Below are 12,380 nucleotides of genomic sequence, written 5' to 3' on the forward strand. Positions count from 1 at the left end.
ACAGAAGAAGACGTAGGCTTTATGCACAAGGGATAAAAAAGTAATCAAGTAGGCCTATTTTATGAAGTTTCCACTGGATCAGAGCATGACATTTGTCAGTTTCACGCTGAGTGGTTATCGAAAGGGATGGAAAGATTTTTCAAATACATTGAGTAATTTTTGTCATTCTCAAAAGACTGTAAAAACAGTCTTTGTTAGATTGTTGTTTGAGGTGAAGAAAACATTACTTTGAGAAGCTCCACAGATCATTAGTGGTGGTGCCAGTCAGAAATACTATCAGATCCCCAAATGGTCACATCTACAGTGCATTCGGAGATTATTCAGACCCCTTGACTTTTATCACATTTTGATATGTTACAGCCTTATTCTAAAATATATTACATAGTCATTTTTCAATCTACACATAATACCCCATAATGACAAAGCAAAACAGGTTTTTTGAATAAAAAAAAAATGTATTACAAATTAAACACTGAAATATCACATCTACATAAGAATTCAAACCGTATACTAAGTATTTTGTTGACGCACCATTTGCTGCGATTATAGGCTCGATTCTTCTTGGGTATGACACAACAAGCTTAGCACACCTGTATTTGGGGAGTTTCTCCCATTCTTCTCTGCAGATCCTCTCAAGTTCTGTCAGGTTGGATGGGGAGTGTCACTGCACAGAGATGTTTGGGCTCTGTATGGGCCACTCAAGGACATTCAGAGACCTGTCCCAAAGCCATTTCTCTTGGCTTTGTGCTTAGACTCATTGTCCTGTTGGAAGGTGAACCTTCACCCCAGTCTGAGGTCCTGAGCACTCTGGAGCAGGTTTTCGTCAAGGATCTCTCTCTGTACTTTGCTCCGTTTATCTTTCCCCCAATCCTGACTAGTCTCCCAGTCCCTGCCACTGAAAAACATCCCCACAGCATGATGCTGCCACCACCATGCTTCCCCGTTGGGATGGTGTCAGGTTTCCTCCAGACATGAAGCTTGGCATTCAGGCCAAAGAGTACAGAGGGATCATTGATGAAAACCTGCTCCAGAGTGCTCAGGACCACAGACTGGGGTGAAGGTTCACCTTCCAACAGGACAATGACCATAACACACAGCCAAGACAACGCAGGAGTTGCTTCGGGACAAGTCTCTGAATGTCCTTGAGTGGCACTGCCAGAACCCGGACTTGAACCCAAATGAACATCTCTTGAGAGACCTGAAAATAGCTGTAAAAACGTCAAGGTCTGGGGTCTGAATACTTTCTGAATGCACTGAAAACGTGACATACAACAATTTCAAAGATTTTACTGAGTTACAGTTCATATGAGGAAATCGGTCAATTGAAATAAATTATTTAGGCCTTAATCTCTGTCTTTCACATGACTGGGAATACAGATATGCATCTGTTGGCCACATATTACTTTTTTTAAAGTAAGGGAGTGGATGAGAATACCAGTCAGTATATGTTGTGACAACCATTTGCTTCATGCAGTGCAACACATCACCTTCACATAGAGTTGATCAGGCTGTTGATTGTGGCCTGTGGAATGTTATCTCACTCCTCTTTAATGTCTGTGCGAAATAGCTGGATGTTGGCAGGAACTGAAACACGCTGTCATACACGTTGATCAAGAGCATCCCAAACATGCTCAATGGGTGACATGTCTGGTGAGTATGCAGGCCATGTAAGAACTGGGATATTTTCAGTTTACTGTGAACTGTGTAGAGATCCTTGCGACATGCTGAAATATGAGGTGATATGAGGCGATGGATGAATGGTACGACAATAGGCCTCAGGATCTCATCACGGTATCTCTTTGTATTCAAATTGCCATTGATAAAATGCAATTGTGTTCATTGTCCCTAGCTTATGCCTGCCCATACCGTAATCCCACCACCCATAGGGCACAACATCAGCGAACCGCTCGCCCACACGACGGCATACCATCTGCCATCTATTTAGTAAAGTTGAAACCGGGATTCATCCATGAAGAGCACACTTCTCCAGCATAAAAGTGGCCATCGAAGGTGAGCATTTTCCCACTGAATTCGGTTATGACGCCAAACTGCAGTCAGGTCAAGACCCTGGTGAGGATGACGAGCACACAGATGAGCTTCACTGAGATGTTTATGATAGTTTGTGCAGAAATTATTCTGTGGTGCAAACCCACAGTTTCCTCAGCTATCAGAGTGGCTGGTCTCAGACAATCCCGCAGGAGAAGAAGCCGGATGTGGAGGTCATGGGCTGGTGTGGTTACATGTGGTTTGCGGTTGTGAGGCCGGGTTAGACGTACTGCTAAATCCTCTAAAACGACCTTGGAGGAGGCTTATGGTAGAGAAATTAACGTTAAATACATTTGTGAAAAACATTTGAGAGAATTTATATTTTTGCACGTATGGAACATTTTGGGGATCTTTTATTTCAACTCATGGAATATGGGACCAACACTTTACATGCTGCATTTATATTTTTGTTCAGTATAGTTATCAATGGTGTTTTGCTATTAACCACTCACTATTAACAAACATTTGATTTGCTACACTAATCCCCACTCTGTGGCTGTGTAGTGCTGCTCTCTCTCTCTCTCTCTCTCTCTCTCTCTCTCTCTCTCTCTCTCTCTCTCTCTCTCTCTCTCTCTCTCTCTCTCTCTCTCTCAGATTTTCACTTGGCTTGATGTGCGTTCTCCTCTCTCCATCCACCGGTGCTGCTGCACGACCCCTCTCTGCTGTCTCTGCAGGATCAAGATCGCTTGATTGACCATGAAAATGTGGGAGCTGGCTCTGGAGCCCAATTAGACTTCTTTATCATCCTTCTCAATGGGAGCAGAGAGAGTGTGTCTGCACGTGTGTGTGTGTGCGCGTGTGCGCGTACATTAGAGAGTTTTGATCTGCCCTTCTCACACATAGGAATTAGTAATGTCTTTTTTAATCCTATTTTGAAAGAAATATTTTTGTTATTTTACCCATGGTATACATTAGCTAAAGAACAAGGTTACAGAAGACAAAATCCATCATTTTCTACTGTAACGTACTGTAATTGCTGCAATTGCACATAATCCATGTCACCCAACGCTGTGACTGTTAGCGATTTACCAGGATTTATTTGACCACGTACGGTGCATTCAGAAAGTATTCAGACCACTTGACTTTTTCCACATTTTGTTACGTTACGGCGTTATTCTAAAATGTAAGAAATTGCTTTTCTTCCCCATCAGTCTACACACAATACCCGATAATGACAGAGTAAAAACTGTTTTTTAGACAATAAAAAAACGGATATATCATATTTACTTAAGTATTCAGACCCTTTACTCAGTACTTTGTTGAAGCACTTTCGGTAGCGATTAGAGCTTTGATCCCCTCTATCAAAGACCTTCTTTGTAAAATATTTTCAGTGGTATTGTTAACAAACACGTCCCCGAAAAGAAAATGAGAATTAAAAACAGGCTCAGCCCCTGGTTCGACCGTGATCTTGCAGAGTTACTCCACCTCAAGAATTGCATTTGACAAAAGGCTCGGCACACGCATACTCAGGCTGACTGGCTCTCGTTCAGGCAAATGAGAAAGAAGTGCACTCAATGATGTCACCATTGCCCTTGATTCTAAGCAATGTTGTGCTGCTATTTTTATTTTACTTGGCCAAAGCATTTGATACAGTAGAACATTCCATTCTTGTGGGCCGGCTAAGGAGTATTGGTGTCTCTGAGGGGTCTTTGGCCTGGTTTGCAAACTACGGTAGGGAAAACACTGCTTCCATCAGTGACTTATCATTAATTGCCATCAGACATGTTTGTCATAAATGTATTTTTCCAGAACACCAGTTTATGTGCAGGTGAGCTGGCTGAGGCATCTGTGCTGAATCAGTATCATTCAATGATTCTCCCCTTAATTGACTGGTTTGAGAAGAACCAAGTGTTTGTTTTTTAATCATCATATTGTCAGGAAGCAGCTGCCAGCTGTGCAGGATGTCTATAATGCAATCAGCCAGTTTGTGGAGTACTTCAAATCCTCATTGCCTCTGACAATGTTTCTCCAGAAAGCTAATAATCCACCTCAATTGATCTGCTTCTCTCTGCCTTACTCTGGCCAACCCGTCCTATTCATACACTCCTATTTAATGTACTTCATGCACTGTTGGTGAGTTATTTGATGATCCCTATAAAAAATGACACGGAATCGACTGGTTCTATTAAAAAGTAACACAATTATGATGATTTGTGCAGACAGGAGAAGTGTGCCATATTTGTCTTAAACAGTTCTGCCTACACCATATAACTGCTAAGTATATTGAGGAATGTGAAAAGTGCTCAAATGTATGCTAAATTAACAACTTGCATTTATGAGAGCAGCTTTTTATTCCTTGATTTGGCGTTTAATTGTGCTGCTTTTTCACACCTCACAGCAATTAAAATGTAGGGGTTTTCAGCAGATTAATCAGTTGGAGCAAGAAGAATGGTGGAAAAAAAGTGTAGGAGGAGGGATGTGTAGTTTGTGTTTAAAATAGTAACTGTAGTATGGCTGTTTTTGAAGGTTCTGTGCATTCTTTGTGAATGATCTTAAGGACACATCAATGGAAGAAGAATGTATTTTGCACTCAAAATGGTCGACTTCAAAAATGGCCCTACTGATGCATCATTACCAGTGATGAAAAGGACCTTGGCTACTCTGGGTCTCTGGCGTCAGTGATCAATGACCTCAGTTCTCAAACTTGAAATGACCCTCTCAACAGTTATTTCCATGTCAGTCACCCTCGCCGGCGTGAGTACTGTTAGGAAGCTCTCCATAGTGCTTTCAGTGCTTGTGTTTAAGCTCAATTTCCATGTTTGTAATCCTCAACATTTTAATCATCTGCCATGTCGAATGCTAAACCACCCTGTGGTGTTTCATTTTTTTTCATCCCCTTTTATTTTTATTTTTTTGGGGCTGTTCATTTTTTTGTTATTATTATTCCGTTGACAACACCCCAAAAGGAATTACAGCATGACACTTGAGTCATGGAGAGAGAAAATAATTGGCGCTGTAAAATATTGTCATGGCTAGACTGTCTGAGAGGCTTTCTAATTGTTATGACGATTATTACTCTTAAATGGCCCTGCAGTAACACAATCGTTATGTTGGCAGGTTGAGTGTCTCCGACAGAGAACAGAGTAAAGATAAGAGATTCTGAAGAGACGGGTCATTACAATTACCAGGATTAAAAGAGGACATGTGGGATAATTAGTGGACCTGCTAATACAGGATTAATGCTTGGGATACAGAGACAACAAAACAATACAACAACTATCGGCAATGCTAGCTCAAAGATACAGAGTGTAAGCCTAGCTATGTTGTGCTGTTTACTGTTTTTAAGTCGCTGACCATTAACCCCCTCCTACGTCCCCAGTCAGTCTCGTGTTCTGACTTCAGTCTTGCCCCCATCTCTCACCCATCCAGCCCCCATCCCTTTTCATCATCCACCGATCTCTCCGTCTCTCTCCTCCTCTCCTACCTCTATTAACCTTCCCTCCTTTCATCTTTTAGCCTGTTGCAAGAAACCAGTCACCTTTTAAGTTCTCACTGCTCAGATCCTCTTTTACTTAATGTCATAAAACGAATGGCTCAATGGTAACATTTCCCACACAGGTTTGCTACGCTGAGGGATAATTGTGTTTTCAATGTCTGCCTGAATGCCGTCTGTTTACAAGGTCGCTGACCAAATAAACCAAGCGCAGTACGTATCATCCACAAAGTGCTCCTAATATCAGTATGATACAGACGGATACCAGAATATCAGGGGCACCTGTCATTTGCACACCTACTGTAATCCCCAGGTCTTTTCAAGGTGATATAGCCAAAGAGCTTGTCTCTATTAATATTAAGGAACATATTTGCAAGCGCCGTAATGGCTAAAAGGCCTTCCTCCAACAGTAGATTAAATATGTTCAGTGTGCAAGAGGGTATTTCATGAGAACAGTGTACGCAGGATGACAGTGACACATCCCAATCACTCTTTCAACTCGCATAGTCACTGTTAAATCCTTTGGCCAAGGATGAGTAACTTCAGCTTGTGCATTAACTTTGCACTTTGAATTCTATCAAATCAATCAAAGGCAAGTAGTAACTCGCAGACACTTTTTAAATTACCAAGGTGCACACGGGAGTTGGCGACAGAACAATGAATGAATAAGTATCGTCCTTTAAACACTGTTTGCTTGACAGAAGCAACGTAAACACCATTTTGTTCCTTTTCTCAATGGGTAGGCATTGGACGAGTGGGTTATAATTGAGTCTAGTGGTGCATGAACTTCTTCAGCGGCAGTCTGGCCCCTTTGAAGTGATTTCCTACTTCTGCCGACCTGGGCATTTCTTTGTTGACTGCGTTACGTAGCTACATTCCCCAAATGTTGAGAAATCTTGATTAAAGCGAAGATGAATTATTAACTTAATGCAACCGACTTCGGGTGTTGCAGGATCTTTACACGCTTCAACAAACAGCACGGCTCCGCGATCGAATGGCAAACACTTGGCGGCTTTCAAGGGCAATTATTTAAACCCTTAATCACACCCCTGCTCTAACTGTCAAATATGGAACCAGGAGAAGTACATGACATCACAGCCAATTTAGCCAATTCACACCAAACGCACACTGTACATTCCTCCCTCCCCCTCCCCTTCCCACCTCAACCTTGTACTGTACATTTTCCAGAATGGGTTTCTTCTCAACCCGACTATCATCACCTCACGTGTGACGGATGCATGTTTGCATTGCATGCTGGGGCTGTGCATGCGGATGCTGTGAGGATGCCGTGATCCATCATGTAAAAAGGGAAGGTCCCGGTGGGTTGATAGTGGAACTGTCAGGAGGCAAGGGAAGACACGGCTAGGGAGGGCCCGAGGTCCGCCTTAAATCAGCAGACGGGATATGGCCAAACAGACTACATTGAAAATGGCTGACGTGCGGTGATAGATAAGGTGCCGAATGGATGCCCTCCTGTAATATCCAGAGACAAAGAGGAGGGGGAGGGAGAAGAGGACCAATGTACAAGTAATGATGGAACTGGGAGAGGTGGACATTTGAATTGCTCTAGCGATGATCCACCACTGACACAGGTGTTTGAAGACAGCGTTTCACCTTGAGATGAATGTCTCCAGGTCAGATGAGGTTTTATTGTCCTTGTAGAGCGTGCTGGATGATGACAGATATACAATGCATTCGGAAAGTAATCAGACACATTGACTTTTTCCACATTTTGTTACGGTACAACCTTATTCAAAAATGTATCCAACATTTTTTTTAATCATCAATCTACACACAATACCCCATAATGAAAAAGTGAAAACAGGTTCTTAGATTTACATACAGTGGCAAGACAATGTATGTGAACCCTTTGGAAATACCTGGATTTCTGCATAAATTGGTCATAAAATTTGACAAACAAATAGACAGTCTGCTTAAACTAAAAACACACAAACAGTTATACGTTTTAATGTTTTAATTGAACACACCGTATAAACATTCACAGTGCAGGGTGGGAAAAGTATGTAAACCCTTGGATTTAATAATTGGTTGACCCTCTTATGTCAGCAATAACCTCAACCAAGCGTTTTCTGTAGAGCGGATCAGGCCTGCGGAACGGTCAGGAGGAATTTTGGATCATTCCTATTTACAAAAATATTTCAGTTCAGCAATATTCCTGGAATGTCTGGTGTGACATGCTCTCTTGAGGTCATGCCACAGCATCTCAAATCGGGGTGAGTTTGGGACTCAGGTTGAGGTTTTGCGTATTTTCTTCTGTTGAAGCCATTCTGTTGATTTACTTCTGTGTTTTGGGTCATTGTCCTGTTGCATTACCCAACTTCTGTTGAGCTTCAATTGGAGTACAGCCTAACATTCTCCTGCACGCTACTGCACAATGTCTTGATAAACTTGGGAATTCATTTTTCTGTCGATAATAGCAAGCAGTCCAGGCCCTGAGGCAGCAAAGCAGCCCCAAACCATGATGCTCCCTCCACCATACTTTACAGTTGGGATGAGATTTTGATATTGGTGTGCTGTGCTGTGCTGTGCCTTTTTTTCTCCGCTTATAGTGTTGTGTTCCTTCCAAACAAGTCAACGGAATATTTCGCCAGTAGCCCTGTGGAACATCCCGGTGCACTTTTGCAAACTTCAAACGTGCAGCAATGTTTTATTTGATGGCAGTGGCTTCTTCTGTTGTGTCCTCCCATGAACACCATTCTTGTTTAGTGTTTTACCTATCGTAGACTCGTCAACAGAGATGTTAGCATGTTTCAGATATATCTGTAAATCTTTATCTGACACTCTAGGATTCTTCTGAATCTCATTGAGCATTCTGCACTGTGCTCTTGCAGTCATCTTTGCAGGACGGCCACTTCTAGGGAGAGTAGCAACAGTGCTGAACATTCTCCATTTATAGACAATTTGTCTTACCGTGGACTGATGAACATCAAGGCTTTTAGAGATACTTTTGTAACCCTTTCCAGCTTTATGCAAGTCAACAATTCTTAATCTTGGGTCATTTGAGATCTCTTTTGTTCGAGGCATGGTTCACATCAGGCAATGCTTCTTGTGAATAGCAAACTCAAATTTTGTAAGTGTTTTTTAGGGCAAGCTCTAACCAACATCTCCAATCTCGTCTCATTGATTGGACTCCAGGTTAGCTGACTCCTGACTCCAATTAGCTTTTGGAGAAGTCATGAGCCTAGTGTCAGGACCCGGTTACGAACCCGGGTGTCCGGAGTGAGAAACAGTCACTTAACCAACTGAGCCACGAATAGTCGGCAGAACCCAGAAGATGAGGCAGACACAGCAGTACTTGAGACGGTGTATTTAATGAAGTAAAAAGTGAAGTTCTTCAGGAAAACATGTAACTCCACAACCTCAAAAGGAATCCTACAAGAACAAAGGTAATCCTCCAAGACAAAAAAGGTAAATCCACAAGGTGGAAGGTAAAGCACAAAAAGCCTCAAAAGATACTCAAAAAACAAACAAACAAGAACAAAAAACAGAATTCCACAAGAGAGTCCACCGGGATCAACAAGAGTTCTCAGAGTACTAGGGCTGGGTGCTACCATACAAACACAGAGCAAAGAACAGAGGAAAACAAAGGGTTTAAATACAATCATGGGAAACGAGGCACAGGTGCAAATAATAATGGGGATCAAGGGAAAACAAAAGGTCAAAAGGCACAATGGGGGCATCTAGTGACCAAAAACCGGAACAACCCTGGCCAAATCCTGACACCTAGGGGTTCACATACTTTTTCCTAACTACACTGTGAATGTTTTAATAGAGACAAGAAAAATACAATAATTTGTGTGTTATTAATTTAAGCACACTATGTTTGTCTATTGTTGTGACTTAGATGAAGATCAGATCAAATTTGATGACCAATTTATGCAGAAAACCAGGTAATTCCAAAGGGTTCACATACTTTTTCTTGCCAATGTAAGTATTCAGACGTAGCTCCAGAGTTCCTCTGTGGATAATTAATGAACCTCCCAGAAAGACAACCATCTCTGCAGCACTCCACCAATCAGGCCTTTATGGAGTTTGCCAAAAGGCAACTATAGGACTCTCAGACCATGAGAAAAAAATATTTGTTGGTCTGATGAAACCAAGATTGAACTCTTTGGCCTGAATGCCAAGCGAGGGAAATATGAACAAAGCAAAGTACCTACTCCAGACCGCTCAGGAAGATTCACCTTCCAACAGGACAATGACCCTAAGCACACAGCCAAGACAAGGCAGGAGTGGCTTCGGGACAAGTCTCTGAATGTCCTTGATTGGCCCAGCCAGAGTCCAGACTTGAACCCAATCGAACATCTCTGGAGAGACCTGAAAATAGCTGTGCAGCGCAGCTCCCCATCCAACCTGAGAGAGCTTGATAGGATCTGCAGAGAAGAAAGAGAGAAACTCCCCAAATACAGGTGTGCCAAGCTTTTAGTGTCATACCCAAGACAACTCGAGGCTGTGATGGCTGACCACGGTGATATTTTAGGTTTTTTTTACATTTTCAAAAATGTGTGTCAATTGATGAGGAAAAAAACAACAATTTATACATTTGTGGAAAAAGTCTAGAGATCTGAATGCTTTCCGAATGCACTGTAAGTATGCACAAAACAAAGAATGTGACAGCACAGGGAGTGCGTCATCACATCACATCACTGGCTTGCCTTCACTGGGCCTTGGAGAATAGGCCTCAAATGGACTATAAAGTGTTCCTGCAATGAAAGGCAAGTTAACCCATTTCAGACAACTCAGTAGCATTTCTCCAACTGAAACATTGTTACAAAATGGTTGAAATGCGAGGCTGTGTAGTGAGAAATAGCGCAGACGTTTGAAGATTTCAATGACGTTTTCGGCAGAGTTTAGGGGTTTTGGAGTCATATGGGATAAAGATGACCCACAGCTAACAGTTTACCTTTAGATCTAGATCATAAATTAATCTATCCTATTTGATTATTCCAGGCCTGGTCTGATGCCTAGTAAGTCCTGCAGTATCTTACTAAAAGGTCCAGAGAGTGAGTCAGCGATTTCTCCCTGTGGGAGCTAGCCTTGCTCTGATTTTAGGCCAGGGAAACAGGTAGATTAAGGTAAGATTAGTCTGAGCTGTATAAAGAGTTAGCAGCCACGCTGATTGTTCCCGACAACTCAGCGACTCTCAAAGGTTACGACAAGCTCGACATGTTGTAGAATTAATGAGGAGAGAGAAAAGAGGAAGATCCAGAGAGGGTGGCTGTGATGCGGATTCTGTCTCACCATGCATTTCGGCTCCATTCTGCAACATCAAAAAAGGCCCCCTTACTTTATTTTCAGCAAATGATGTCTACCCTTCAGCCTGAATGAAAAAGAGAGCCGGACCCTGTATTGTTGCTGGGAGAGTAGTCATTTAGGTTGTTTGACTTTATCTCTTTGATGATCACTCTAACCGCCAATTATAAAACAGTGATTAGATGTAGAGGCCGTTCAGACAGAGGTAAAGGCATGAACGCCCACCGGTCTCTGGCATACACCAGCATCGGCGAACGAGAAGGACCCCGTGGCTCCGCTACTCAAGTGTGGGCGGCAGGACTCACACAGGCGCTTTAAAACTCCCATTTTGAAGTTCCAATGAAGGAAGGTTTGAACGTTGAAAAGAGACTGTGTGAAATGGCAAGCGGGTGTCTTGCTTTGGTGTTCCAACTGAAATAATCAGGTCTGTTCAAAGATAGTTGCCCCGGACACATACAGAGCAGCCATCTTGGATGATTCACCTGTGTCTGTGAGAGACGAGATGCAGAATGCTCAAAGCCCCACGTGTTTTGAGCTAGCTGAGTCAGTCCCGATGGAATGGATGTTTCATTGGTGATCTTGAAAATTGGGGATTTTCACTGTTCGGTCTGCGCTGTTCGCTCTGCGCTGTTCGGTCTGCGCTGTTCGGTCTGCGCTGTTCGGTCCTCTTGACCTAATGGTTATTTTGATAGCAGTATCTGTCTCTGTGTTAGACTCGCAAAAAAAACGTTATGTGGAATGTAGGATGTTTTCTTGGCTTTGCAATTGCCTTCCTTGTTCATATTCCAAGATGAGTGCGTGCAAACACTTCCACCCACTGTACTTAACAAAAAAAAATGTTTTTAATACTGCAACTATTATAAATAACTCCAACGCTGCCTCCTATCTCTCGTTACTTAACCTGTTGTATAAGGAACTTGATTTATAACAATTGCCTTTATTCGTGTGAATTCATACATTGAACAAATATGCAGCATACATTTAATGTTGAGAAAGATACAGTACAATGTTATTCCATCTGATTGGTGACTAGAAATAGCTTATTTCCTATAGGGAAAGGTGACATGAGAATACCCCAGTATTGTATGGTGACATCCATGACGAAACAGATAAAAAAAACACTCTCCACCTATTTTAAGAAGTCGTTCTAATAGAGCACGCATCGTCAGACGAGCTATGAGGATCGCCGCTCAATCTCCTCTGTGCGACCGGGAAGGCTTTCTGAAAGACTGGGAAGACTGTGTGTTCGACAGCCAACGCAAGCAATATGGCCCGGATGGAGGAAGAAGCAGCACTTAAAGGTAGGGGAATGGATTACAGGAGCTGATTATGCCTTCAAGGTGAGAAAGAGTGCAGAACAAAGTGGGGGAGGGAGGGGTGAGGAGGAGATGAGGGGAGGAGGCTGAGACAGCAGCAGTAAACATTTACTTTCTACTGTGACCTTCTTCTCTTTCTTTTGTCCAAAGCTGAATATGAGGATGTTCTTCTTGGGAGACAGTACTGTGGTAGTATAGTCTCGCCCCTAGTTCTAATGCAATGCATGGTAGTGGGTCAAGAGGATGGTATACAGCGCATACTTACAGTGTGAGTGTAGTTTGTGTGACTAGGTCGGGGCATTGGCATTGGA

This window comes from Oncorhynchus gorbuscha, linkage group LG15, assembly GCF_021184085.1.
Source record: "Oncorhynchus gorbuscha isolate QuinsamMale2020 ecotype Even-year linkage group LG15, OgorEven_v1.0, whole genome shotgun sequence".
NCBI lineage: Eukaryota > Metazoa > Chordata > Actinopteri > Salmoniformes > Salmonidae > Oncorhynchus > Oncorhynchus gorbuscha.